Below are 18,042 nucleotides of genomic sequence, written 5' to 3' on the forward strand. Positions count from 1 at the left end.
CTTTTTGGAATGTTACTTAAGTAGAAGAACAGAGGCAATAGCAGCAACATTATAATGTGCTGTATTTAACAAATCAAAGGCCTGACATATTAAAAAGTACAATATTTAATTATTATTATTAACTTGAACAGATTTTATTGTTGCAGGTTTTCAAACTAATTATAAGTCTGCTTTATAAAATGTTCATTGTTGTTCTGGAGTTGTACTATACAAGTTGAAACACAGCCTGCTTTTCGAAATAAGAATTTCTGATCATTTAAATAAGCCATTTACCCAGCTTGTAATTCATACCACAGACAATGATATGTTTTGAATGAACCACAATCGTCTGTGAGCACAACTGTCAAATAGTCAAACTAGTGTATGAAACAATGTCAAATGGAAATATCCCAATACAAGTAAATGCACTACAAAATAGTTGCCTTTTTAACTTGGGTAGACATACATACTTACTCCCCAGCCCTGTTAATAGTTACGGTTGGGGGCTCAGGCTGAGGCTGAGCTCCATTTTGAGCGACTGAATTTGCAACAGCAGTAAAATGTTTAATTTTAGCCAGAGAAGATTGTTTGATATGCCTCACAGTTATGATACACACTTAGGCTTTGAGAAAATGTAAATCCACATTTCTAACATTTTTCCTGGCACTTTTTGTTCATTATACTCCACTATCTTCTCTGATCTAACTGCAGCTGCTGGCTGGAAGTACATTTATTATTTTATCTGCCCACATGGTGCCAAATAAAGTGGATTGCCTGCTCCCCTTTAAAAAATAGCTGTTTTATATTGTTCCAGTGGTAAGTCCATATATCATGCTCTTATGAGGCTTTAGACTCCCTCTCATATGCAGTACAGAGCTGTGTGTTGTCTGTGTGTGGTTATATATGACTAAAACTCTTTGTTATTTTGGAGAAAGAGTTTTTTTTTTAGATGATATGTGACTAATCTTAATATGATGAATTTAACAATAATTCCCATTACTTTTTATGCCATGAAACATCCTAGTTAATCCATCTTGACTGGTAAAATCTAATACATTTTGAGGCAACTTCGTTTTGGACAATAAAAAAACTGGACACAACAGCTAATATAATATCCAACTATTCCATAACAGCTCATGCCCGGTGTCCATAAAAATATGGCAATAAAAATCTTTATTGCTCTTGGTGTTACAGAACAATACATGTGAACCCCTACTGTTAGCTCTTTAGTATTATTCATTAGGGCCTGATACAGGCCAGTGGTTGCTCCTCACTGTGTGTGTTGTGTGTGTGTGTGGTTGTGTGTATGTGTGGTTGGGTCTTTTAATAAAAAAATGCCCCGCTGGGCTCTGCGTTTCCAGTTTGCCAATCAGAGCATAGCCACGATATGCAAATTGCACACACACACACACACACACATATACACACTCACACACACACACACAGGGATGTAAACATGCACACACACACACACACACACACACACTGGGAGAAGTGTTTTGATCTACCAGGGCCATTACAGACATTTTAAAATCCTATGAATATAAAAGAGAGAGAGAGGGAGAAGGATAGAAGCAAGTGCAGGAAGATGAGAGAGACGGGGAGAGCGCATCAGAGACAGAGAAAGGGGAAAGAGAGAGGGAGGAGAAATATGACCGGGGAGGAAAGTGAGGGGAAACAGCATTTTCTGTTCTTTTCCTGTGTGTAACAGTTAATATTTAGTTCAGGAGAATGCATCAGAGAGATTACATGGAAGATAGACAATGAAATGGATCCCTCAGTCTGCCATTTGTTTAGCATTTTACATTTTGTACATTGTTCTATATTATTACAGGAGTCAGTCAGTGAGAGATGAACCTTGCCCGGAGTCGGCACAAAGCCTGAGATTTATGGAAATGCTCCATATCAATAAACATGAAGTGCAACTGGTTGCTTGAACAAAAGGCATCCTGCAATCAGAACAAATGCCTTATTAATGTGCAGGCACCAAATCATCATCGCTTGCTGATTTGAATGGACATTAATATTGGAGGAGACAGATAGTTACAAACTCAGTCAAACAACCCTGACTGATGACTAACAAGACAGTGTTCTTGTTGTAGACGTGATAAATTATTATACTGCAGGCAACGAGTCATCAACTTACTTTGGGAACAACTGTGGTCATATTGGACCTTGTTTACTTTACGTGTGTGTCTATGTTTTTGTGTGTGTGTGTGTGTGAGAGAGAGAGAGAAAGAGGAGAGGAGAGGCAGCTAATAGGGTGATTAAGGGGGAGGAGAGCTGCTGTTGAGAAAAAGACTTTGTGTTGGATTATTTTCTCCTCTTAGGAGCTTACAGAGAACCAGCCGGTGTTTTACACCTCAGCTCTTAACACCCCCAAATCCCCCGATTTAGACTTAAACTGCATAGAAAAGCAAAGAGAGGGGAGAGGTGTGGAAAAACGGGTGAGGAAGAGGAAAGAGGACAGTGGGTGAGAGAAAGAAAAAAGGGGAAAAACAAGTAAGGAGATATCAGTGCTGCACAACAGATAAAGAGTCTGGGGGGGTGGGGGGGGGTAGCAAAAGACATGTTCATATAACGTTTATACTAGTGACGTACAGTAATCACACATTCTGAAACACTGAAATGAACTTGTTTCTCTAGAATAAATTGAATAAACAGGAAAAGAACATAAGAGACAGTGTTAACACATTGAGAAACAGATAGAAATAATCAGGTCTGAGGTGAAATTTTGTCCTGATTGAGGAAAGATCCCAGGCTTCGACTGACGAAAGCATATATATATTTTTTATTTTTGTGTGTGTGTCACTTGTCATCCTGCGAGTGTGTCTGCGCCACCGTGGTGTGAAATCCTGCAGCAGTGCTTTTGGCTGCAGTGTAAACACACACAGCATACCTGTGAAGTCACAATGGTCTCACCTCATTTTATAGCTCTGTGGTTGTCGACGTCCGGGTGGAGGCCAACGCTGGCACCTGTGCTGCTGCTGAGAAGTCTCTGCTGGGTAACCTGTACATGTCTCGCTTATTCTTTAACACATTTTGTGTATTTCCACCACAGAAAGAAAATATATACCTAAGACCTCCATTAAAAATTTGTTTGTGATGGGATACCGGGAACCAAAAACATTGGAAGTGCTGTGTCAACTCACAGCGAACCCTGTTTAGCGATAGCAGGCCATTATAAGATTTCTGAAAAGTTGGGGCAGCTGTGGCACACGAGGTAGAGCGGTCACCCACCAATACTTCAGTTGCTGGTTTGATCCCCGGCTCCTCTGGTCACTTGTCGAAGTGTCCTTGAGCAAGACACTGAACCCCAATTTGGTTGCTCCCGTTAAGCGTTGGCCAGCAGCATAGCAGCTCCCCCATCGGTGTGCGAGTGTGTGTGTGATTGTGAGTGTGAATGGGTGAATAAGAAGCAGTGTAAAACACTTTGATTTCCAATAGGTAGAAAAGCGCTATATAAGTGCAGAACATTTACCATTTGTTACTATTCAGACTTGTCACAATTTTTATCTTCTAACTTGAGAGTAAAGCTACTAGTTATTAGCAAGAGAAGTACCAGTGAGCAGAGAACTGAATGTGTCTGGTAACAACGTAAGAACATGCAGGTGAGTGTGAACAATCAGGGTGAACGTCAGTGGCATCTAAAAAGAGGAGATAATAAAGAAGAGAAGAATGCAGATTGAGAAGCAACTTCAGTATGAGTGTGAGGCGTTCAGGGACCGTACAGAGCACAGAAAAGTTGTGTTTCAGAAATGGCCATAGCCAACGGATCTAATTCAATCACAAACACAAGGTACTTTTTAATCTTTCAAATAAAATAAAGCACAGTTTTGTTGAATTACATATTCTTGGAAGCTTTGCTGCTACAGCCTTACTTGGTCTGGTTTGATCAGTAACTTATGGGAATGTTCGTTAAAGTTAGATACATTTACTGTAAATTAAAGGTGCTGTGTGTGAGGTTTATTAGCAGAATTGGAATATAGAATTTATAATTATGTTTTCATTCAGTACAAAGAGAAAACTGGTTTTCTGTGACTCGAAGCTGAATATCTCAATTATAGAGCTGTGTGTCCTCTGCTAGTTTATTGGCCACAGTGCAGGCACAGAAAAAAATGCTCAATTTTGTTGCAGAGACAATTTTTAGAAAATGTTCAACAGCCATTACACTGAATCGTTATTAAAAAGGGAGTCAGTCAGTCTCTAATTTAAAAGTTTCACTAGGCAGAAGTAAAGTTTTAAATTTTTCCTGGAGTTTTTCAAATCTCACTCTGGTGCAGTGATAGTGACTGTGATTTATTTTATAATTTTGTCATTTGTCCCCCATTGATAGAGCCCAGGGTTACTCATTTTCTACTTAAAGTTGTGAGGCTATTCAAATTCGGTGAATTTTACAGGCATTCAAAAAGTCTTGAATTTAAAACTTAAAATCTAACTTAAAATCTGCACAAACAATTTAGGATTAAACAAATGAAAACACAATTATGTCCAACAACACAGAAGTAGTATATAATGTACAGCAGAACTAGTAGTGGGGCAGATATAGTGTATTATTATCCTTTTTAAATTAAAAATTTTAAGAATAGTTTTAATAACCCAATAGTCCCTTTGACATGTCTATATGAAAATGTCTCAACACTTAACAATTCATAAATCAGCTTTGTCTATTTACTTTAAATACACAAAGAGCAAAAAGAAACGTCCCCTCTAGTAACGCTGATGGTGGATGGTCTCACTCATTAGAAAAATGGTGGTGGCTCCCACTGCAGGACTTTTTGACCATGGGAGGTATTTATTGTCTATTCACCATACTGAAGTGCAGCCCACAGATCTTTCATGATGTTTTTTTTTTTTTTTTTTTTTTTGAACTAGCCATAAAATCTACATAAAATGCCCCATCACAGTGAGAAACAAATACTTTGGCTCAAAAGCTGGACAAAGGGAATTTGTTCAGTCTTCTGGGAATTATGTGTATGTATGCATGGATAAACATACAACTGTATAGAGCACACACACACACACAAACGTTTGATGCCCCATTGTACTCCTTAGGACCCCTCCACCTCCCATCCTTTTATCCTCCTCTCAAGGGGCACTTATTTAGTTGGACACCATGCTGAGAACCACACACAGACAGACCACACACAGCTAACACAAACACACACTCGAGCACATTCTGTCAGCAGAACAAATCCAATATACTCAGCTTGAGTTTTGCCTTTATATACACACACACACACACACACACACATGTGTGCGCACACACACACACACACCTGTCAATCATCCTCCTTTCCTTGCTCAACCACCGTAGCTGCAGTGGCAAAGTGTGTGTGTGTTTTCACTTTCTCCTAATTAAAACAGAGGTGTGTTTGTGTGACTATATAAAGCCATTTTATTTCCATTAATATAGTTGTGTACGTGCAATTGTTGAATTTAGTTACAAAAGGGATTTTTTTTTTGCCACGGAGTGTGTTTGTGTGAGCTGCAGAAAGAGATAGAGTATATGCGGCTGTATGTAGGAGGTGTTCTGTTCACAATTAATCACAATAGTGAATCTCTCTCCCCTGGTCCTATAATATAGATGTCATCCACACTGTGCTGCTGCTTGGCTGCTGCTGTAGTAAGTGCTTTTAACATAACTGCTTTAAGGGTTATTGTTTATCTACAGAGCAATTAATTACATGTTCTAGCCGTTCATATTATTATTATTATTATACAGTTTTGTATTTATAGGTTACTTTTAGACAGCAGAAATACCTTAAAGATTTAAAGAACAACATAGTAAGAGCAATAGACTGTACATGTTGAAAATCTTGGTCTCAAGTCCCAAGGGTAAGTGAGGTATAGGGCATAAAGTCACAGAAGACCACGACTCATTGGATAAAAATTTGGGTGCAGTCAGATTTGTCATGTTTTCTAGCAAAGCAAGTTTAGAGAAATGACAGGAGATAAAGTATCGGACAGCACAGAATTTACTCTATAGCCTATACTTACAGCTTTTCCCAACACGAACAGTGTCATATGTAATAAATATCAATTAGCTCAGTCAGAGACAGTTATGCATGTAATGTGAATGAAATAAAAACCGAGAGAGAGAGTGAGAGCACAGACTGTTGTACTCTGAAGTTTGGGATCTTAGGGACAACACTCAGCAACCAGTTATGTAGTGACATTATTGAGAAGAATCCATGTAACAGCAGGGGGGGAAGTGGACGGTTTCACGTGTCACAGATCTGAAGTATTTTTCAGAGAAGAGCAGCAAGGAAAGATGCTGTAATGGGGTGAGAGTGAGCTGGAAAGTCTGGTCTTGGCATGCTTGATGGTGCGCTAGGTGAAAAAAAAAAACGACTCAATGAAAGGTCAGTGCCAGTGACTTTTGCTGAGGATTTGATGTGCTGTACTTCTTTTGTGACCGTTGTGCATTTGAACAGACGTCTGAGTGGGAAAAAAAAAATCATTATTCTCTCTGCAAATCAGTGAATGGAGTCTGACCAAGAGGAGAAAAACTCCTTGTGAAAATGCACTGGATTTGAAATTTACAACTGCAAATGTTGTTTCATAACAACCATCAAGTTGGGCTGTGAGACTTTCTCCTACAATGACATTGTAGAATCAGCTTATCAATTGTGTAGAAAACTTTTGTTTTCCTTTTAGCACTTCAGCTCCTTTAGATGAATGACTCTGGGTCATACTAATACAGATTGAAGCGTTTAGCTTGGCTAGCTGGCTGCAGGATGTGATCCATCAGAAAACAAGGCTAATGTTTTCAGCTAACCCATTCCTGGTGCAATTATATGGTCCACTGGCATTGATCATAGCGCCTTTTCTTCAATCTATCCTCCTCGCTCCCTCTCTCGCCCTCTTTAATGGCTAAGTCAGTGTTAAATGTTTGATCAATGAGTTTTGAAACTGCTTTCCATGGATTTATTAAAATTCTATAAAAACCCTCTTCTCAGTGCTTCTGTGTGTGTGTGTGTGTGTGCGCGCGCGCAGGTGCCAGGGAGAGAGAGAAAGGAATAGAAAAATGTTAAACACACCTCTCTGCACCTGAAGATTAACAAAGACTGGGCAGTTCACACTTAAAGACTGTTTCCACCACTAATCACAGATTTCTAGACTCTGACAATCTGGAAGTAGAGTAGCACACACGCAACAACGGAGGGGAAACACACTTCATGACACACCTGCACATCCTATGACAACAGAAGTGTGTTGCTGTATTAAAACAGATATGGCATCAACTGGAAACTTTCACTTTTTAAACAAAAGTAAAAGTTGGACTTTAAAAAAACAAAAGACCAAAAAAATTGACATCCCGGGCCTGGAAATGTTAGATGGAGGCTACATAGGGAAATAAAGGTAAATGAACTTCTTTAAATCAGAGCTAAGTCCAGGTGAAGCTGAAGTCTCAGATGTCATTATATCAATACCAAACCGGTTTAAGATTTACTGTAAGATTAGTATATTTACACAGTTCACACTTATCAATTTTCAATCATTTTTTTTTTGGTCACATGACAAATGTAAGTTAACTATAAATGCTCCTTTAAAACAGGTTTGGTTATTAAATCATGATAAGCACTTGTCGGCCCTAGTTAGTGTGCTACCTTTTTTCTGCCATTGAGTGGGCACCAGGGTGGGTTCATCACATTTTTTTTTGGCTAAACAGCTGCATGCTAATGCTTAAAACAAAGTTTGTGTGAAGCATGACTAAATCATTAAAATTCTATGATGTACATGTAAAATCTAAATAATTAGCCCAATAGGCTAAAAGCTCAATGGAGCTTTAGCCTCTCAACAGAGGTGGGTGATAATTAGCTGTGGTTTTCTGACTGAGTGACTCTTTTAAAATGACATTTTATACTGTGGTAATGTGTAAATATTCATTAACAGAGCTTTCAGACTTTTTTTAATACCAAAATTCATAACTTGGTTCATAGGGTTTAGAAAGAAAAAAAAAATAGGAGGAGAGACAAAAAAGATCCACTTATACTTCTTAGATTGAACTTAAAATGACCCTCTTCTATAGTAAGGAACAACCCTAATCTGAATCTGTGGGTCTTAAGTAAAAGCATTAGGTGCACACAAAAAGCCAAAGTCCCGTCCTAACACATGCACATGCTAGTGGAAGGCCAATTAGTGAAGGGTGAAAACGACTGGCTTATTTGAGGCGATGTTTCAATGACGACATTTAATTGGATGGTAAATCAACTGCTTATCTGCCTCTCCACAGCTTGATGTGGGGAGAACGGAGTGAAGAAAGAGAGGGAGGGGAAAGGGGAGAGAGAGAATGAAGAGGAAGAGGGGTTCCAGTGTGTGTGTGTGTGTGTGTGTGTGCGTGTGTGTGTGTGTAGAGTGTGGGGTGGTAGAGCGTTAGGAAGAGAAAAACAAATGAAAAGAGATGAGAGGAAGAGGAAGGTAACTGGAACGTGTGTCTGTGCGCCGTAGTTTACTGTATGTAGTCATTTTTACCAGGCTCTTACTGTGGCAATGCTGGGAATGGGGTCCCCAGCTGAGAGGCAGCAGCGGTTGGTGTAGCAGAACACAGCAGAGAAAGACGTGACACCATGATGGATATCCATCACAGGGCCGGGAGAATCTCAAAACAGTTGAATGAAAACTGAAGGGTGATGAGCCTTTTGTTCATACACAACTTGGAAATCTTCTCATGATCTTAATTATAGGAAAACCCTCCAACAGTCCGAAACACCTACTTTTAAAAAAAAATACTGCACATTTTGAAGCTACTCTGAATAAATGATTGCTTTTATTATTTTAGATCCACGGTCAACAATAAAAGAAATAACAAAATTATTGCAAATATTTTAGTTTACAGTAAAAAGGTATCCAGACAGAATTGGAATACCATAGTCATTAAGGCAGGTTATTAGGTAATGAATGAGTAGGTTATGAAAATATAAGTTCCTTCCTGACCATCTTAGCTTTGCAGCATTTAAGAGAAAATTCAAATGGGTTATAACCAATGATATCTATGAATTCAGTATCAGAGAATACTGTAATAAATGTCACTAAGCGTTTCAGACGGAATTCAGCGATTTGATATGTCTACCTGCTTTTCCTACGTAGGGTCACAGGGGGCTAGAGCCAATCCCAGCTGTCCTAGGGGGAAAGGTTGGGTACACCCTGGACAGGTTGCCAGTCTATCTCAGGGTCAACACAGAGAGACAGATGCAGACAGACAGACTCACACCTACAGGCAATTTAGAGTCACTAATTAACCTAATGTGCATGTCTTTGGACAATGGGAGGATAACAGTTGTACCCAGAGGAAATCCAGGCAAGCACAGGGAGAACACGCAAACTCCACAAAGAAAGGCCCTGATTGGCTGGGGATTCGAAAATACAGTCTTATATTCGGCCCAGTGTGGTAAGACTAAAGGAAAACGAATGGGTCGATGTTATGCACTCTCTCTGGGTCAAGTTTAAAGTGAGTTCAACAATGTTGCATCTGTGACTTCACCCAAAATAGATCAGTGCACTAGTGAACACACGCCACCACGACAGTTAGGTCTGCAGTGTTTTCACCTCATGGTAAAGTTTCCTGTATGTTTTTTCACCTCCAAAATGTTTAAAGCAGCAGCTGCAGTTAGCTTATGCTGGGTGTGATTCCTATTATTGGCAGTTATAATGAAGGAAAAGCTTTCATAGAAGCCTCTCAATCCACTCCTGCTGAGAAATCAATTTCCTATTTGTCCATCCATATGTTCAATATTTCTAACAAGTAGTTTCGCCAAGATATGATTAAATACACTGTATCCGCGTGAGAGTGAGCACAGCAGCAGACTGAAAACCACTTAGTTTCTTTAGCTAATGTGTATAAAGTTCTTTGTATGAGCCACGTTAGGAACCAGGAAACGAGTTCACTTTTTAATTTGTTAGATGAAAATGAAAAATGAAATGTTTAGAGGCCACATGAGGAGGTAGACAAATTTTCACATTTATTCAATAATCTTCAGATTATTAGGCACATGCAGACATGCTCACTCTCTCTAAGACACACACACACACACACACACACACACACACACACACACACACACACACACACACACACACACACACACACAGAGTTTCCTCTGAGGGCAATTCTTGTGATCTGTGTAGCATGCTGGTAATCCTAGTGATGGTGGTCACTCCAGCTCTGTAAACAGCTGAAATATGGATGATAAAAGGAGCAGATGAAACTGAATAAACGAGAAGCCTGTGGACAAAAAAATCCTTGAAGATTTTCCAAACACTGTTGGACCTCAGTCTGAATCACATATGACTCGAAACTTCAATTGCACCGACTAGATGACAGACAGTTTTCTTTTTCAACATCATTTGACTTTTCTTGATGTTGTTTTTTTTTTTTTGTTTTTTTTTTTTTTTTTAATTACGTCAAAACAACTGTGTTTTTCTGTGACACAGTTTTCCCTCTCTGGTGTTGTGGAAGGGTTTAGAAGGCAGAGTTCACATTCTTTGTGTAATTTAGCCAGAAAAGTAAACATTTTCCTCATCTTACTGAGAAAATAGTTCTAAAGTGAAACAGAAATAGAAGAGGATGAGCTAATAGCTCTCAGAGGATAGTGCAGGAGAAAGTGTTTACATTCATCAGCCTCAAGATTTGATTCTGTTTGACTTTGTCTGTGCATATCTTTGCTTTCTTTGCTCATTATCCTCTCTCAATCTCTTTGTATCTCTTCTTTCTCTCTTTTCTTCTGTTACTGCCAATCTCCAACTCAAATGTTTCAAATGTTACAATTGCTCTCTCTCTCTCTCTCTCTCTCTCTTATTGTCGATATGAATAGACTGTATATCTTTTGGTGGTTTTATTAATTCATATTTTGTCATCCCACATATTTTCACTGAGTCATTCATCTCATTTTCACATACACACACACACACACACACACACACACACACACACACACACACACACACACACACACACACACACACACACACATATACAAAGAGAGGGAAGCCTATTTTTTCAGTCTTAAACACATTACTATAATTACCTCTTAATGATTTTTAATTCTAGTACAAAAGAAACAAGGCACTGGTGGATTTGAAAAATGAAAAGACACAGGCATATAAAAAGAAATCATTTGAGTGGAATCACTTTAAGCGTGTTTGTTATGCAATTTTATAGATGGCTGCTTGTGGAGTGTAAACTGGCTTCATGCTAATATGACAAATTAATGTAATAAGCATCCATTTAAACAATCACAATGGAGTGTGAGGCTATAATTCATGTTATATGTGGAAACAAAACAAGCTCCTTTTTACATGCAATTTTCACTGAATTCCACCCTCTGTATTCGCAGGTATAATACAGGCTGTTGTTCTCCATGTTACTTTAAACCAATCACTCGATGCCCAACTATTCAACATATTTTTTGTGAACCATCTGTTTTTTAAACCTAACACAGTTCACACAAATTCAGGTGTGTGTGTTTGTCGAGTTTTGTGTGAGATGAAGCAGATTTATCACATCATTTTATGGTGATGAAGATGTGATTTTAGCAAGAAATGACTGCTTATAGTCACCAATATCATCAAGATTTGCATTATTCTTCCTGTGCTTGTGTGTTTCCTCCCACTGTCCACACACATGCATGTTAAGTAAATTGTTAACTCTCAATTGCCCATAGGCGTGAATGTGATGTGAATGGTTGCCTCTCTGTGTTGGCCCTGAGGGACACAGGTGACCTGTTCAGGGTGTACCCCGCCCCTCGCCCTCTGACATCGGGGACAGGCTGTAGGCCACCCTACAGAGGGTAAGTGGTTACAGATGGATGTATGGATAGTGCTGCTAAAAACAAGAGACAGCTGCCAAAGCCGAATCAGAAGCCCATGTAGATGTGTCCTGACGTGCAGAGCCACTAAAGGCTGCTAGATGCTCACGTCGAAACATCCAGCTCGTTAGGCTAAAAGCATCAACTTAATAATAATGGCAATCAATCGTTTTTTTTTCCCAGAATACGTGTGGTCAAGGGTGTTTAATAGAGATCTGAAGTCATGACGTCGTGTCTGGACTAGCCTCAAGCATTTTCTTACTCTATTTTGTGAAAAAATGAAGCACTTTCCACAAGGTTTCATTACATGGTTTTGTCCGTGTCCATAAATCTCCCTAAAGCTTTCTTTAGAAACTATAATCTAAAATTAGTTTAATCTTAGTTTAATCTCTGCTTTCTAAAAGCATAACAATAGTGGGTTCTCACCGTCCTGCTGGTATCGTCAAGCTGTGATGTTTAGCCCATGAAGCCCTGAGCTCATAGGAAAAGGTCTTTGTTAAAGTTCATTACAAAACAAAATATTGGATAAACTACAACAATAATAGATAATTTTTCAAAGACCTACTCTACTTATCTGAAAACACTTCTCTATCTTCATTTAGGACGTATAGGTGTTGAAGTGCAATGTAGCTGCTAATATTGGACCAAGATTTTGTTTGCGATAAAACCTACTCAGACCTCAGACTTTCAGTTATATTGAGTGTGGCCACTTTCCATCCATGAAAATAATTTCATTACACTAGGAGAAAAAACCCCAACAATATCATAATTATGAGTTTAATCTTGTGAGTTCTGCAGAAACGTCAGTACTGCTGTACTGTGTGACTCACGCCGACAGCAGCAGAAATTATATGTGTGTGTGATCTCCAGTCTCTGATTTGAGGCTGTGTATAATTTAGGTAAAATTGGTAATTAGCTCTTCTAAACTGTTTCTAAACATGAAACACGAAAGCTTTTCCTCGCTGATTTTTTTACAATTTTAGAATTAAAATCCCTCAGACCAGGAGCAGCTGTCCTCACAATCACATTTCTATTAAACACAAAAATCCTAACTGTCAATAGAGTTTTTTGTTTTGCCCCTTCAAATTTTGTTTAGAATGTTTGCATCTGTGGTCGGAGAAAAAAGGATCAAATGGGTCCAAATTGTAAAACTCAATTGAACCGGCAACTTCAAAATGTACAGTGCAGCTTGCTAGTGGTGGGTTGGACTCACTTTTTCCTTCAGAGATACCTTCATTCTTTATAGCATAAGTTAAACAAGGTGCAGGAAAGACTCCTTAATGATTTTGGTCCTTATTGCACACTGTTATTTCTTTTTAGATTTGTTGGCTGCACTGTTCTGCCACCACCCAAACATGCTCTGTTGGATTGAGACCGGGTGGTTGTGGAGGCAAACTCGTCTTCATGTTTAAGAAACCATTTTGAGATGATTTAGCTTCGCGACATGGTCACCCTGTTGGAAGCAGCCATCAGTAGATGGTCCACTACTGTATGATCATAAAGGGATGGACATGGTCAGCAACAACACTCAGATAGGCTGTCGTGATTAAATGATCCCTTGATACAAGGCAGCATGGATTCATGATTTCGTGTTGCTTACACCAAGTTCTGACACCATCTGCTGCAGAAATTGTGACTCATCAGACATTTTCCAATCTTCTATTGTCCCGTTTTGGTGAGCTCTTATTAACTATGGTCTCAGTTTCCTGTTGTTCGTTACTGTAGCCAATCTGCTTCAAGGTCCGATGTGTGTTGTCTTTCTATCAGCTTTTCAGACCGTTCTCTGTAAACCCTAGAGATGGTCGTGTGTGAAAACCTCAGTAGGTCAGCAGTTTCTGCACCACTCAGACCAGACTGTCTGGCACCAACAGCTATGCCTTGTTCAAGGTCACTTAAATTACTTCTCCATTCAAACTAAGCAGTTTGAAGTTCAGCAGATTGTCTTCTTGACCATGTCTACATGCATAAATGTTTTCAGTTGCTGCCATGTGATTGGCTGATTAGAATTTTACAGATCAATCGAACAGGTGTATAATAAGTGGCCAGTGAGCATATTAGCTGCAGTTATCTCTAAATCAGTCTTGGTCTGACTCAACCAGTTTCTGAATATCTCACCCAGTATTGAATGTATGCTCAGAGCTGCTGCTGTACAGTAAACCTTAGTGTCTATCCATGTATCATCTTTAATACATCATCCTTACTGCACTCTATAGTTTATTGGCTGCCACACCAATATATTGTATCAAGTGCCTGTTAATTCTACCTTTAACAGGATATTAATACTGATTTATATTACCCTTTGGAGTGTTTTATTATTTTCTTCAGGGAAATGAAGGTAAATTGATGCTACGTTCACTGACAGCTGTACACACTGTAGGTCTGCTTCAGTTGTGACATCATTGGTCACCGATAACAGTCATAAATATTAAACATGTTTAAAAAAATCTGTGTGAGAACAATTGGCAGCGACTGAGACTAAAGACTAGACTCTTTACACGGCAAACACCCAACGATTCTCACCAACTAGGCTGGACTGACACTGAGCAGGACCAACGCGGTCCGACCAGTCATCAGGACCAAATCACGTTCGTAATCGGCTGTACAGCCATTAAGTGTCTACTCACTTTCATGTTTATCCGAAAAACATGAAAAGTCTGCGAACTACCTACGTATTACTGCATTGTGGAGTTAGACCACTAAACAGTTTTCCATCATTTTTGTGATCTGGATTTTTTGGGCGGGTCTGGATCTATGACATCATTATCAGAACTTATGAAAACCCCCGTTCAAAACACAATTGAGATTTCCAACATTGCTAGTAAAAAAAAAACCTTAGTACGCAGCACTAGTATGTCATGTCACTTACTTGGTCTAACATCGTTTTGTAGCAGCCTTTAAAAAAGACACCATTTCCCATGAGCCTTAGACAACAGGGATTATAGCTAGAACATACGAATAATGACTTGAGAGGAGAGCTTTAGGGAGTTTTATGGATTTGGTAAGATACATTACATACTGTTGAAAAAGGCTGTGTTCCAAGGAGCAACCTTTGGAAATGACTAGATGACCAGAGGATAATAATTCTCACTACAATACATCCACAAATTACTTTTATATTCAATGTTTTAAAAAGGAAAGCTATTCATTTTCATCACTGCATCTCTATGCTTCAGTCAGATAAATGTGAGCTGAACACTGTGTGTATACACAGTGTGTGTCTACAGCCAAAAGTAACTAGCTGTTGTTTTTTTATTTGAACATTCATGAAATTTGTTTTAGAGTTGAAATGTGACTTATTCCCTTGTTCCAAACTAGTAAACTAGATATTATTTTGGTGGGGACAAATAATCGGATAATATCACCTTGAAAAAATTTCACAATTTTTCATGTTTTTAAGCCAAAGAATAAAGGAAAATCAGCAGACTAAACAATAATGGAACCAACATCTAGCTGCAACCATAATTGTATCTACATGTGACTGTGGCTAAAAGCTTGCGTGTGCCTGTGTATTCACATGGTCCTGTCTATGTCAGAATCTATCAGCCTTTAGGTTGTGTGTGTGTGTGTGTGTGTGTGTGTGTAGACATATATGTATTGGAGCAGCTATTTCAGAGAGAAATGATTTCTGCCTCAGTAATTGCCTCGGCTATATTTTCCCCCCGAATCCCTCTGTCATTTTTCTTTGGTGTCTGTTTTCTCTCTGAATTTTGTCCTTACTCCTGCAGACTTCCTCTCAGGCTCTTATTCATCGTTCGTTTCTGTTTTAAATTCTCTCTATCCCGTAGTCCTTGACATGAACCGTGATCTTCGCAGTAAGATCAATTAGGAGACCAGTGCAGATACAGTATAGCATGTTAGAGTCACATGTCCATTAGACTCCATTGAAGCCAGTTTCTACTCGTGGGAATAGACTTCTACCTTTGCAATGACTAAGTGCTGTGATGGTTATTACAATACTTCCAGTTTGCCATCTGGTTTAAAGGTCCGTCGCAACAAAAACAGGAAACAAATCCCAAACCTTGGTGGTGTCAGTGTTATGCTCCAGTGAACTAAACACAGCTGAGATGGACAGGGACTGTTAAAGCGAGGCAAGGAGAGACAGATGTATAGACGAATGGATAGAGACAGAAATAGGCAGACCCAGCGAGCCTAAAATCATGTGAGGGTTTCCATTTTTGTCCGTCAGCTGTGTTTTACACTGAGCTGGGAAATCACATTTAAATGCTCTTGTTTGTATTCATCAAGTATGACACCACATACTCTGCAGCTATTAGGGAAATAACACAGGATGTGTCTTATTTTGCCCAAAGGATCTGCTGCTGTTGGAATGGGACAAACATGTCTTATTATACAGAAAGAGACAAATATCAGTGTCAGATTAGAGGGGAATACCTGACTACACGATACCCAAACAAAATTAAGTTAATGTCTTGCGTGTAACCTTTTCGATTTACAGTGTTTCATTTATAAATGAGCCACAGTCACAGGAAGTAGAGGAAGAGCGGTTGCCCACCAATCCCCCCCCCCAGTTGCTGGTTCGATCCCCGGCTCCTCTGGTTACATGTCAAAGTGTCCATGAGCAAAACATTGAATCCCAACTTAGTTGTTCCCGGTAAGTGTTGGCCAGCTAGATAGCAACTCCCCCAGCAGTGTGTGTGTGTGTGTGTGTGTGTGTGTGTGTGTGAATGGGTGAATGAGAAGCACAGTAAAGCGCTTTGAGTGCCAATAGGTAGAAAAGTGCAATATAAGTGCAGACTATTTACCTTTTTGAGGAGCTTCGGAGCTTTTATTCTTTTTCCACTAGTACACTGTCAACTTCAATTTCCTTTTTTATGTCACATAGCTGATGATACATGGTATTTTATCACAAGTCTCCTAATTATTTATCAATTTAAATGCCGCCCAGGAAATAAGTCTTAAGTGCTGCAATAATTAATATTTTGGTTTAACGGTGCAAAGAATGACGGTTTGGTGAGAAAAGTCTTGCTGACGGTGACATACCCAGAGGATTATCAGCCAGCTCATTGTTTTAGTTTTACAGACATCAGCTTTACTGTTTTGGTCCACACTCACTACCCTCATTAGCATCATTTTCAGTGGCAGGAGGCAGCTGTTGCAGGCAGAAATGCTCGAAAAACTAACTGTACCTGCCTTATACCAAACAGCAGACAAATTTAGCAGCAAGCTCAGGAGCCAAGTACTTTTCTTGGGAATCAGCAGAGACCAAATACAAATAAAAACTAGAGTTAAAGCTGCAGTAAGTTTTTGTGAATAGTTTATAGAACATGTCTTATTATAAAAAGATTATTTTAAGTGGACCATGTTCTTTATGTTGTCATATCTTAAAATATGGTAATTTTTTTTCCTAAGAAGCTTTGAATCTTTTGTTGGAAAGCTCACGTCTTCATCCTCCCACTCTGGTTTCCTACTGACTCACTGTCTAATCTAATGTTGATGCAATGTGACTGTGTGGAGGACAGACAGATCATGTCTAAAGGACGTACGATGGATGTCTCACTGGTGAGCTCAAACAGTTTTGACCCTGTCTACACACACGCCGATTAAAATCACTTTTATTACTTCGTTTTTTTTTTTTAATGGTTGTTGATTTAAGACCGAATGTGATGTCAACCCCCTCATCACGATTACCAAATTGTTCCAGTAGTGGTAGTGTGCAGCCGAGGTTATGGTGCTGTAATAGGTTAGACATGAATTCTGCAGTGACCAGCTTTTAGTCTTTTACGTGTTTCTCCCTTTTCCTTTGGCGTTTCCTCAGTTTAGTTCTTTTTTTAATGAGCCTGTTTGTTGGACAGATCCAAGCCAAGATCAGGCCCAGCAAACGGCTTTATTTTGTTTTCAATTATTTCTTGGAATCGATAATCCTGTAACCGACATTTGTTCTTGTGTCCTGTAAGTTTTAGTTAACAATGTGTGTCATGTGTTTCCAACAGCAGCAATAATGGTTTGTTTGAAATAAATACAAGAGCAGCTCTGTAGTTTGAATGAGCAGCAATACAGAATGTCCTTTGGCTGAACTAAGAGTTTCCAGCCACAGAAACTTCACTCTCTTGATATGTGTTGAAATCATTTTTAGTGTTAGAATTTGAGTTTTAATTGTTGGACATCTTTGTTTACATTTAAAATAGTTATATTTGCACTCCTGAACTGACAGCTGTACGATCTGCTGCAATGCCACTTCAGCCCCCGGTCCACATCACTCCTGTTCAATGAGAGCCTTTATTGACAGGGGCAC

At 39.1% G+C, this 18,042-nt stretch overlaps 1 protein-coding gene across 5 annotated transcripts in view; it reads left to right on the forward strand.

Moving 5' to 3' along the window:
* The window catches only part of aff2 (AF4/FMR2 family, member 2), a 126,708-nt gene that overhangs the window by 51,822 nt on the left and 56,844 nt on the right, over positions 1-18,042 (forward strand). The gene's annotated exons all lie outside the window — the stretch shown is intronic.

The sequence above is a fragment of the Channa argus genome, chromosome 10 (genome assembly GCF_033026475.1).
Source record: "Channa argus isolate prfri chromosome 10, Channa argus male v1.0, whole genome shotgun sequence".
NCBI lineage: Eukaryota > Metazoa > Chordata > Actinopteri > Anabantiformes > Channidae > Channa > Channa argus.